Genomic DNA, 13,256 nt, shown 5'->3' on the forward strand with positions numbered 1-13,256 from the left:
TTATTTTTTTTAATTCACTGTGCTGCCAAGCGCTGGCCTTGAGTTTTATCTGTCATTCAGGCTCTGCACTGTTATCATTTGGGTCTCATGGAAACTATCTTTTAGAGAATATTCAGAACTACACTGCCTTCTTTTCCTCATCTGGATGTCAGTTTATGAATAATATCAGGAATGGTACCTCCTCCTTCTTTCACAGTGGGCTAATTACAACATTTTGGAGTATTCTGAATATCCGTGTGTAACCCGTATATTGCTATTTCTAATTCTGAATAACGGGTTTCCTCTCTAAGATTAGTCGATTGTTTAGGAAGCTTACCTGGGAATCTGTCTTGAAACAGTCTTGTGACAGGTGGCAACATGTGTGGGAGGATATAGGCAGGTACCTGTCATGGGTGTCTCCTCCAATAGTTTTGAACTTCACCCCTGAACAAATGCAAAATCCTAAAAACCTGATGGAATGTTTGAGAGTCACATGTCCTGACCCTGATAGTGCTGGAGAACGACAGCTTGCAGCATTGTCCTGGGTTTTGGCTTACTCCTATCAAACACCGTTTAACATCATCCAGCACCTTGAAGAGAGGGAGCAAGTCTCTGAGTCTGATGACCAGATAACACATGCTGTGGCTGACCCAGAGGACCAACCATGGTATCAGTCGCCCCCATAGTCAAGTCAAAACAACGGAAACAGAGGTCAGCTTGTTTAGTAAGGAAAGAAGCCTCTCCTAAGAAGGAGGGAGAAGGGGAAAAGGCAGGCATCTCTAAAGCAGAGCCATGACAAAAACAGCAGGAAGATGGAAATCATAAAGGAAACAGAAACCACTTGATCCCTATCCCTGAGTGAGTTGTGAGAAATACGAAAGGATTATAGTCGACGCCCAGGTGAACACATTCTCACCTGGCTGCTTCGATGCTGGGGCCAATAGCCAACAATTAGAAGGCAATGAAGCCAAGCAGCTGGGATCCCTCTCTAAATTGAAATGGTAATTGACAAAGCAATTGGGAGAGGGACACAGGTTCTCAGCCTTTGGAGGTGGCTCCTGGCAGCTGTGAAAGAAAGGTATACCCACAAGGAAGATATGGTATATCAAATAGGCAAGTGGACCACTATGCATAAAGGTCTCCAGCATCTGCAGGAATTAGATGTGCTGGAGATGATTTATAGTGATTTGGACAATGCCCAGACACCTCAAGATACCGATGAAGTCCAATGCACAACATCCATGTCGCGTAAATTGGTGTAGAGTGCACCACCAGCACGTGCCAGTACGCTGGCAGTAATTCAGTGGGATGAGGGGATGGGACCAACAGTGCACAATCTGTCCTGTCAGCTTCAAAAATATGAAGACTCTCTCTCTGCTCCTCTATGGGCCTGTGTCTCAGCTGTGGAGAAACTGTCTGAATGACTTGACCACCTCGTAGAACGAGAATATCCCATCCTCATCCAGACAGAGTGATATTTCAGCCACTAAGAATCAGTATTTTCCTGCTCAAGAGAGAGAGTATCTAAGACGCACACCACGTGGCACCTTGTGGTTTTATCTGTGTGACCATGGGGAAGATATGAGGAAATGGGATGGTGTACCTACTTCAACCCTAGCTGCTCGGGTATGTGAACTGAAAGGAAATACAACAGCAAGAACAGGGGCTCCTAAGAAAAATGCTGCTCCAGTTTCTGTTGGGCAGTTCCCCAGAGGCAGAAGAAGAGCTGATGTTATTCTTGACTCTGATGAAGGGACCTCTGCTTCTCATTTGCAAGAATTAAGTGGTAGACACTCCAACCAGGACTAGAGGGGCCCTGCCTCTGGCCAGGTAGAGGACAGAGATAATTGGATTTATTGGACTGTGTAGATCCAATGGCCTGGCACAGCGGAACCACAAGAATACAAAGCTCTAGTGGACACTGGTGCACAATGTACCTTAATGCCATCAGGCTACCAAGGGACAGAACTCATCTGTATCTCTGGAGTGACAGGGGGATCCCAACAACTATCTGTACTGGAAGCTGAAGTGAGTCTAACTGGGAATGAGTGGCAAAAGCATCCCATTGTGACTGGCACAGAGGCTCCTTGCATCCTTGGCATAGACCGCCTCAAGAGAGGGTACTTCAAGGATCCAAAAGGGTACCGGTGGGCTTTTGGCATAGCTGCTTTAAGCACAGAGAAGATTAGGCAGCTGTCTACCCTGCCTGGCCTTTCAGAAGACCTTTCCATTGTAGGATTGCTGAAGGTTGAAGAACAGTAGGTACCAATTGCAGCCACAACAGTGCACTGATGGCAACATTGCACCAACTGAGACTCCCTGATTCCCATCCATGAGTTGGTTCACGGCTGGAGAGTCAAGGAGTGGTCAGCAAGACTCACTCACCCTTTAGTAGTCCTATATGGCCAGTGCAAAAGTCTAATGGTGAGTGGAGACTAACAGTGGACTATCGTGGCCTGAACGAAGCCACGTCACCACTGAGTGCTGCAGTGCCAGACATGCTAGAACTTCCGTACGAACTAGAGTCAAAGGCAGCCAAGTGGTACGCCACAACTGATATTGCTAATGCATTTTTCTCCATCCCTTTGGCAGCAGCATGCAGGCCGCAGTTTGCTTTCACTTGGAGGGGTATCCAATACACCTGGAATCGGCTGCCCCAGGGGTGGAAACACAGCCCTACCATTTGCCATGGACTGATCCAGTCTGCACTGGAACAAAGGGGAGCTCCTGAGCACCTTCAGTACATTGACGACATCCTCATGTGGGACAACACAGCAGAAGAAGTTTTTGAGAACGGGAAGAAAGTAATCCAAATTCTCCTGAAAGCTGGTTTTGCCATTAAACAGAGTAAGGTCAAGGGACCTGCACAGGAAGTCCAGTTCTTGGGGGTAAAATGGCAGGATGGACGTCGCCATATTCCGATGGATGTGATCAATAAAATAACGGCAATGTCTCCACCAACTAGCAATAAAGAAACACAAGCTTTCCTAGGCCTTGTGGGATTCTGGAGAATGCATGTTCCAGGCTATAGTCAGCTTGTGAGTCCTTTATATCGAGTGACTCGAAAGAGAAACTATTTTGAGTGGGGCCCTGAGCAACAACAGGCCTTTGAACAAAACAAGAAATAGCTCGTGCGGTAGCCCTTGGGCCTGTCTGTACCGGACCAGCTGTGCCAGACATACTTTACACTGCAGCTGCAGAGCATGGCCTCACCTGGAGCCTCTGGCAGAAAACCCCAGAAGAAACTCGACCTCTGGGTTTCTGGAGCTGGGGTGATTGAGGATCAGAAGCCAATTACACCCCAACTGAAAAAGAGATATGGCATATGAGGGTGTTCGAGCTGCTTCAGAAGTTGTAGGTACAGAAGCACAGCTCCTGTTGGCACCACAGCTACCAGTGTTACATTTGATGTTCAAAGGGAAAATTCCCACTACACACCATGCGACTGATGCTATGTGGAGTAAGTGAATAGCATTAATTACACAGCGGACTTGAATGAGAAAAGCTAATTGCCCAGGAATGAGTTGCCAGAAGACAGAAAACAGGATGTCTTTTTACTGACAGATCCTGCCGTGTGGTAGGGAGCCATTGGAAATGGAAAGCTGCTGTGTGGAGTCCCACACGACAAGTTGTGGAGGCCATGGAAGGGGAAGGCGAGTCGAGTCAGTATGCAGAAGTAAAAGCCATGCAACTAGCCCTAGACATTGCTGAAAGAGAAAGATGGCCCGTACTATATCTCTACACTGACTCATGGATGGTGCAAATGCTCTGTGGAGGTGGCTGCAGCAATGGAAACGGAGCAACTGGCAGCGCAGAGGTAAACCTACCTGGGCTGCTACCCTGTGGCAAGATATTGCTGCTGGGGTAGAAAACCTGTATGTATGTCATGTAGATGCCCACATGCCCAAAAGTCGTGCTACTGAAGAACATCAGAACAATGAAGAAGTGGATCAAGCTTCAAAAATTGAAGTGGCTCAGGTGGACCTGGACTGGGAACGTAAGGGTGAACTGTTTGTAGCTTGATGGGCCCATGAAACATCAGGACATCTGGGGAGGGATGCCACTTACAAATGGGCTTGTGATCAAGGGGTGGACCTGACCATTGAGGTCATAACACAGGTTACCCATGAGTGTGAGACTTGTGCTGCGACCAAGAAAGCCGTGAAGGTAAAATCTTCCTGGAACAGGGGGAGGTGGCTAGGGTTTCAATATGGTGAGGCCTGGCAAATTGACTATATCAGACCACTCCCACAAACCCACCAAGGCAAACAGTACGTACTCACCATGATAGAAGCAACTACTGTGTGACTGGAAACATACCCCGTAAACCATGCCACAGCCTGAAACACTATCTTGGGCCTAGAAAGGCAAGTGCTGTGGTGTCACGGTAGACCAGAGAGAATCGAGCCTGACAATGGGAGTCATTTCTGAAACAATCTTGTCACCTCCTGGGCCAAGAGGCATGGTACTGAGTGGGTGTATCACATCCCTTATCATCCACAAGCCTCTGGGAAGGTTGAGAGGCACAATGGACTGTTAAAGACTATGTTAGGAGCATTGGGTACTGGGACATGGAAACAGTGGGACATAAATCTACCAGAAGCCACTTGTAAGGAATATTTCAGCAATTTGTGTCAATAGAGGGCTTGAAGGGTAAACCTTGAGTCTCTGATATCTGGGGGTGTTTCAAAATAACTGCTAACTATTGTGACTATTACACAGGACACTACTCAAGTCTCTGATATCCGCCAAGAGATTAAGGAGAAGGGAAAAGCTGAAGGACGACTAAAAGACAAAGCTTGCAGGGGACGCTGCACAAGTCTCTGGCATCCGGCCAACACGGACAAAGGAGAAGGACAAGAAAAAAAGCCTGGGAGGAAGACTACAAGCCTTCAGCACAAGAGGCCCCCAGAGGGACCACCGGAGACTGATACGCATGCACCAGTGGGAGGGTTTGGATTCTGGGAACTAATTATACTAACCCTGTTTTTTTTAGAAGTAGTAATGAATATGTATTAGCCTAGAAACATAAAAAACAACCACCTGCTGTAATTTGTGAGTGTGTTGGAGGAGCCCAGATTCCCCGCACACCCAGCGCTGTTTCCTTGCCTTTTATTGACCCCATAAATAAATCTTATAAAGCTAAATTGACTCAGAATTTATAACAATTTGGTGACCCCAATGTGATCCTTTTGGGTCCCAAGGCTGTGAACAGCTAAGGGAGGTGCCCCCACCCTTGTTTCGTTGTGGCCCTTTGCAGGAAGCAGTACGGAGCCCAGCAGGATTACGAACATAAGAAGCAAGTAAAGAACAAAGAGCTCTCTGGTTTAAACCCATAATTCTGCACGCGAAGATCCTGTTATAAATCGCTCAGTCCCAAAATAGGATTATAAACAAAGTTTACAGTTTATTAAAAGAATAGAGGTAAGCAAACAGCGCTGGGTGCGTCGGGAGTCTCCGCTCCACCTAAACGCACACCAGTTACATCAAGCAGCTGATTTTTATGCTCCTAGGCTGATACATATTCATTACTACTTCTAAAAAAAAACGGGTTATTATAATTAGTTTCCGGAATCCAAACCCTCCTACTGGAGCATGCGTATCAGTCTCTGGTGGTCCCTCTGGGGGTCTCCGGGGGTCTTTCATGCTGAAGGCTCATAGTCTTCCTCTCAGGTTTTTTTTCTTGTCCTTCCCCTTTGTACTCCTTGGCAGCATGTCAAAAGCTTACACAGCGTTCCCTGCAAGTTTTGCCTTCTAGCCGTCCTTCAGCTTCTTTCTTCTCCTTAATCTCCTGGCCAGATATCAGGGGCTTGCATAGTGTCCCATTCAGAAGTCATAACAGTTACTAATTGTTAGCAGTTGTTCTGAAACCCTCAGACATCAGAGACTTCAAAGAAAGAACATACAAATACAGATAGCTCTCTATTGACACTTCACGAATTGTTAAAACATTCCTCACAGGCCATTCACAGAGACACTCCAGTCACATCTATAGCAGTGCTAAATCAACCACAAAGAAGGCAAAAAAGCTGTAACTGTTAGGAATGAGTTTGGAATCAGTAACAAAAGCAAATAGGCTCATGGATTTGAGGACTATTTCTGAAGATTTGATAAATTGACTATAATGAAGGGGAGACTGGGACACGGGGAGGAAAGGGAAGAAACCACATCTGTGGAAGAACTAAATTGCCAGGGCAGGACTCAGAGACAGACAGACGAATCAGATGAACATATCTCACAATGTGAATGAAGATTTATCGTTTTGTGAGTATGCCGTTCAGTTGGGTGGATTCAGTTGTGTGACTGTGTGTAAGGGTGTGATTGAGATGGAACTTAGTTCCGAAGCGAGTGCGGAGGCCTTCTAACCACGGTTCCAATATCCCGCAAGGGACTCAGCTGGTGAAGGACCGAAGTGATTGTTCTAGGTATTTGTGGTGGGATAACACTCACAAGACACCTTTACATACAGGCACAGCCATGAGTTTCAGAACTTTTTTTTTGTATAAAAAGAAGTTCCAGGAATGGGTCAGGGACAAAGCAGATCCTTAGACTCAGGAGGTTTGAGGAGTGGCCTCTGGTTTAAAAAGGGGGAAAAATTACCAGATACTCCACTGGGTAGTCCCTTAGGGCTAATGTTAAGATATTGGGATAGTTTTAGAAGCACTAAACATAAGGATAAGGCAAGAATGATTCATTTTGTATGGTTAAAAAGCCAAAAGAAACCTTAAGACCCCATGTACATGTATCTTAGTCGATATTTGGGTCCACAGAGGACTGGGTCTGTCAGGCATTGAACATTTATGTTAATAGTAGAATACCCATGGATGCAGAAGAGAACAAGTATGCTGCAGCCTAGTTGGGACTAACGGTATTGCCCACCACTCATGTATTTAATTTAATTACAAAAAGGAGGATGAAGAAGGTAAGGAGGGGAGGGACCCCCTTGATAATTTGCCTCCTCCATATGACTAACCTTAGAAAATATTTAAAGAAGATTAGGGGTGTCAGGGGCTATACCTTCTGGGGACCCAAACATCTACAGAGCCCTTGATAAAGTTATTAATAGGTCCCCACAAAGAAGTTTGATTTCTGGTAGATACGGGGGCTGAAAGATCGACTGTTCAGAATATACCAAGGGGACTGAAAAAAGGGAAAAAGCAAATGTCTGTGGTAGGGACAAAAGGGGAGTCCTTCCCTGTGTCAATATTAGAAAACGTTGAGGTGGAATCTGAGACCTATGTGGGTCTTAATGATCTCCTGCTTGTTCCAGAAGCAGAATATAACCTATTGGGAAGGGATTTGATTATCAAAATGGGCTTAAAGCTTATAGGGGAAAATGGGAAAGTCTGGTTATATGCATTAACAAAAGATGAGGGCGATATAGATCCCCGAGTATGGTATAAGGAAGGGGAACTGGGAAAGTTGGAAATGGAACCCCTAATGGTAGAAATAACAGAATCCCAGAAACCTATAAAACAGTATCCCAATCCATTAGAAGGAAGAAAGGGATTAAAACCAGTCATAGACCGGCTATTACAAGGACGGTCTTTAAAACGTATGTCCCACCATAATATGCCTATATTACCCATAAAGAAAGCTGATGGGACATACCATCAAGATCTAAGAGCTGTGAATTGAAGAACAGTGACTAAATTCCCGGTAGTAGCAAATCCTTATACACTATTAAATCATTTGATACCATGTTGTGGTTTAACCCAGCCGGCAGCTGAACATCACACAGTCGTTCATTCACCCTCCCCCCACCCTCTCTGGGATGAGGGAGAGAAATGGGAAAGTGAAGCTTGCGAGTTGAGATAGAGACAGTTTATTAAGACAGAAAATAATAGTAATAACAATAATGATGCTAATAGTACTACTACTAATAATATGTACAAACAAGTGATGCACAATGCAATTGCTCACCACCTGCTGACCGATGCCCAGCCTAACCCCGAGCAGTCCGGCCCCCTCCCCCCGGCTAGCCACCCCTATATATTGTTTAGCATGACGTCAGATGGTATGGAATACCCCTTTGGCTAGTTTGAGTTACCTGTCCTGGCTCTGTCCCATCCCAGCTCTTACTGCACCCCCAGCCTGCCCGTTGGCAGGACAGAGCAAAAGGCTGAGATGTCCTTGGCTTGGTATAAGCACTGCTCTGCAACAATTAAAACATCGGGGTGTTAACAGCACTCTTCTCATCCTAAGCCAAAACACAGCATTCCACCAGCTACTAGGAAGAAAATTAATTCTGTTCTAACTGAAACCAGGACAAACAATTAAAACATCAGCATGTTATCAGCACTCTTCTCATTCTAAGTCAAAAGGTAGCATTCTACCAGCTACCAGGAAGAAAATTAACTCTGTCCAAACTGAAACCAGGTGTACTGGGTCTGGCTGGAATGTTAACTTTCCCGGCAGCAGCCCATACAGTGCCGTACTCTGTACTTGTAGCTGGAACAGCAGAGTTGTCACACCAGCGTTGTGTCTACTGCTGAGCAGCAGTGGCACAGCATCGGGCCTTTCTTTAACCCTCCTAGGGGGTGGGCAAAAAGTGAGGAGGGAAACATCACTAGGGCAGCTGACCTAAAGCAATCAAAGGGATATTCCATACCATGTGACGTCACACTCAGCAATAAAAGGTGGAAACAGGAAGAAGAGGGGAGGGGTGGGCTCTCGTTGAGAAGACGTCGGTCCTCCTCTCAACACCGGCTGCGTGCGTTGAGGCCTTGCTTCAAGGACGTGGTCAATCATCGCTCATTTGTGGGAAGTAGAGAGTAATTTCTTTCCTCTGCACTTCCATATAGCTTTCATTTATTTTGTTTGTTTGTTTTCCTCCCTTCTTTTTATTTTTCCTTTTCCCCTCCCTTTTCCCCTTTCCCTTTTTATTTCCCCTTAATTAAATTGTTTAGTTCATGGTAGTCTTTATTTAATTATTATAATTGTTTCCCTTTGATTAAATTATCCTTATCTCAACCCGTGAGTTGTTCTTTGCTTTACTTCTCCCCCTCCTCATCTAAAGGAGGGGGAGTGAGAGAGCGGTTGTGGGGTTTAGCTGCCCAGCACGGCAAAACCACCACACCAGGACACCCCACAACATATTTGGTATAGTGTAATAGACCTGAAGGATGGGGCATGTCCATTAGAAGAAAAATCTAGGGATTATTTTGCTTTTGAATGGGAGGACCTAGAAACAGGAAGGAGACAGCAGTTATGATGGACAGTACTACCACAGGGGTTTATTGAGTCTTCTAACCTGTTTGAACAAACTTTGGAAAAATTATTACAGTCTTTTGAGCACTAGGGAGAAACGTGGATCCTACTGGATGGCAGAGAGATACTGCCTAAGAGTCAAGCAAAGAAGCTGCTATTTTGGATGCATTTGCAAACCCATTGGGGAACTCAATCAGTTTTTGAAATTTTACGGGTGCATTGGGATATATGAGATTGCTCGGCAAATTACTCAAGGGTGTCTAACATGTCAGAAAGTAAATAAGAGTAGTGTGAGGCAAGCACCTACTGGGGGAGGGAGGATCGCATATAAGCCATTTGAAAGAGTACAGGTTGATTTCACCAAGCGTTGCAGGAAGAACGGCCGAAAACACGACAGACACCAGTATGGTCAGATCATGCTCTTTTTATTACCCAAATAGCCTGACTTTTATAGCAAATTTAATAGGGGCGGATGGTGTCTCACACGAGATTATTGGTCAAAAGCACTCAGACAAACAACTACAAGAAAACAACCCCACCTGCAAGAAAACAACCCCCTTGTGATTAGCAGTCACATAGATCTTGTCCTTGAAGCCAGCTGCTGGCAACAATATTTTTTAATTCCTCAAACGGGCGATGTGGGAACATTGTCATGGGAACTTCTCGTAGTCATTCTGGTAGCTTGGTTTGCTCAGCTGAAGCAAGTCATGGCCTCCTTGCTGTTTCAAAAATCCCTCAACTTGTTGGTGGTAGTGGATCAACTAACCCATTGGGTAGAGGCCTACCCTGTTGACTCGCGGAAAGCTGACTCCACAATCAGTAAGATTGTGAAGTAGGTATGTTTATTCAGCACTGGGCAGCACGGGGGTAGTCCCACCAAAGTTGTGCGCACCTGACGCAGCAACTTGCTTTGGTTATATGCAGTAAAGAATTACATATGCATGAAGTTTCCCAATACAACTATACATATGCATAATCTGTCCCCGCTTAATATTAAAATTAGCTACAAGATGTCAGTTCCATACATTCTTCTTGTCTGCGCTTGCGCGGTGCCTTGTGGTGGTGGGCTCTGAGGGTCGTGGGGATGAAGTAAGATGTCTTCATCAGGGTTGAACTTTTCACCTCATCTCTTTGTGCATGCTCTCTGAGGCCTTGGTCACAATCTGGGCCATCAGGTTGTTTTGATCTGGTTCTTGGGGCCTGAGGGGCTCCTGTTATCTCGAGGCCTTGCACATTTGACATTCTTTATCTTGTCCCTTTGTGACCAGTCCTCCTTATCTCAGACCCCTTGGTTAAAGTCCAAACCATGAGGTTGTTTTGATCTGGTTCTTGGGGTCCGAGGGGCTCCTGTTATCTGGAGGTCTAAGCGCAGCACAAGCACAGTACATCACAAATGTAGCAGATATTCATTCTTAATCAATCACTCTCTAATTTCTAATTCCATGTTTCAGTCCCCCCTTTTCTAGAAAATCTAGTAAATTCTTTTACCTAATACAAAATTCTTCCCAATCTCTGTGATATGTATCCCTCAATGCCTTGCCATGTACTTTTATCAAGGAAGATAATATAGCCATTTGTTGTAACAATTTCCAATTCCAAACAAGTATTACAAAGGACAATATTAAACTTATACCAACTAATATCAATAAAACAATAATTGGGTGACACAATGTGTTCAAAATCCCAGTTGCAGTTGGTGACCATCCAAAGAGTGTGTCCCACCAGTTGTGATTTGTGTCTTGTTTTACTCTTTGCAAAACTCTGCTTATTTCCTTTGTATTATGATGGACAGTGATTAGAGACTGCTCTCCATTTTCCTGAACTAGTTCCTTCACCATCGTGAGGTTCATCCCAGTAGGTGTAAGTAATAACTTGTGATACATTGTGTTGTTAGACTTGGTCAACTGGTGGGATACTACTGGTACCAAATATAGAAAATTACACCCGATGATTCTAACAAAGTTACAAATACAGAAATTAGAATAATTTTTGCTAGGGGGAGTTATGTTCTCCTTATCTATTTCTACAAAAGCACAAACAGTTCTTAAACACACACAGCCTTGACCAATATATACAAGCACAGTCTTTTGACTGGTAAGCAGCTGCACATTATGGGGAATCACACGTCCTTAGAAACAAAGACTGTCCTGAAACCTTACAGCTTATTCTCCTTATTAACAATCGGACAGTTTATGAGCCTGAAATATGGGACCAAACTGAGGTCAAGGTGTGGGACTCTGCAACTAAAAACGACAAGGTTGCAGTGGGATTGCTTGGCGCCTGGCGAGCAATCTCTGAGGCCTTAAATAGCCCTGTGGGACCACAATCACAAACGTGTGGTTTACCAGACAGTGAGGGAGCTGTGGGCCCCTTTACTGATCCGACTGCTACACCATGGGCCCCTCTGCTGCTACAGCCATCGAAGGCCTTTGCTGTTACGCTCCCTGTTGACCTGAACGTGCCTTTTGACCCAGGCCTCATTGGCCTTGAAAAGGAGATGGATATGTTTTTCTTCAATCTGGGAAGAACGGGATATATAAGGCCTGAAGACCGAGTTGCTTGACAACTTAAAGCGAGACATATTGTTCAAAAGGAACGGAAAATGGAGACTGTTGTTTGTAATCAAGAAAAGGAATGGAAAATGGAGACTGGTAAGTCATGGAACTTAAAGGATTGTTTGTTACCTTTTCTGATTGTACAAATGTGTAGGCATACTTGCGTTTAGTATGTAAAGCGATGTTCTATGTATTTAGAATGTTTGACGTTCGTTTGTGCGTGTTGGTGGAGCGTAGACTCCCCGCACACCCAGCGCTGTTTACTTGCCTTTTATACCTTTTATAAGTATAAATTTTACTAAATTCAGATTGAGTTGAGACGTCATTTATAACAAATCGGTGACCCCGACGTGATCCTCTTGGACTTTGGATCTGTGACCGGTAAAGGGAGGTGCCCCACATAGTGGCCCTTGCCGAGAGTGGTGCTGGAGTCCAACAAGATTTCAAACATAAGAGGCAAGTAAAGAACCAAGAGCTCTTATTTTGTGACCCGTAATTCTGCGCACGAAGACCTGAACGAAGATACCGTTCGGTTGGGTGGATTCGTTTGTGTGACTGTGTGTAGGGGTGTAACTGAGATGGAATTTAGTTCTGAAGCTAAGAATTCGTGGGTGGGTTAACCACTTGCAAGACACCTCTAGACACAGCCAGGGATTCGGAACCTCTGAGGATTCCAGGGATTCGGAACCTCTTTGAGGGTTCCAGGGATTCAGAACCTCTTTGAGGGAGCGTTCCAGGGATTCGGAACTTATTTGAAGCTTCCAGGGATTTGGCCAGGGATTCGGAACCTCTTTGAGGGTTCCGGGGGTTCAGAACCTTTTTGAGGGAGGGTTCCAGGGATTCGGAACTTATTTGAAGGTTCCAGGGATTCAGAACTTATTTGAAGGTTCCAGGATGGGTCAGGTGAAAAGGGATCCATACAGAAACTTGAAGTATATCAGGGCATAGCTACCCCTGTTGGATGCTAATTGTAGTGATTGAAATAATAGGTGGGAAAATTTACCTAGATGGTTGGTTATTTGCTTTGAATCGAGCCCCCACTAACTCGTGGAAAAGTTGAATGCAAATAGGAGAACCATCGGGTGTGCAAGTCTGGACCATTTCCTAAGAAGCATCGGAGAGAGGGCAAAACCAGAGAAGGGACCAGTACTGCGGCTCAAGAAGGTTTACCAAGGGCTGCAAGCCTCTAGGGTAATAACCACTGGGTAACGTGGCCTTTACCGGACCGCTCCTAATTACATGCTATTGGTCTCAGAATTGCAGTGAATGTATTGTTAACACCCGGAGAGGAAGAATTCAGGAACAAACACTACTATGCCTGTTAAACCTATGCTATGGAAACTGGAGTATGCTCGATGTAATGAAAGTGATAAGATAACCAGTTATGAGCCAAAAGAGGTCCCCTATCAATGGTGGATAGAGGTAAGAACTAGTAATGAAGGAGGAGAGTTAATTGGGAAAAATCGCATCACCACAAATCTTAGTAAGCCCTTATCAATCAAATTTGATGTA

The sequence above is a fragment of the Anas acuta genome, chromosome W, assembly GCF_963932015.1.
Source record: "Anas acuta chromosome W, bAnaAcu1.1, whole genome shotgun sequence".
Taxonomy (NCBI): domain Eukaryota; kingdom Metazoa; phylum Chordata; class Aves; order Anseriformes; family Anatidae; genus Anas; species Anas acuta.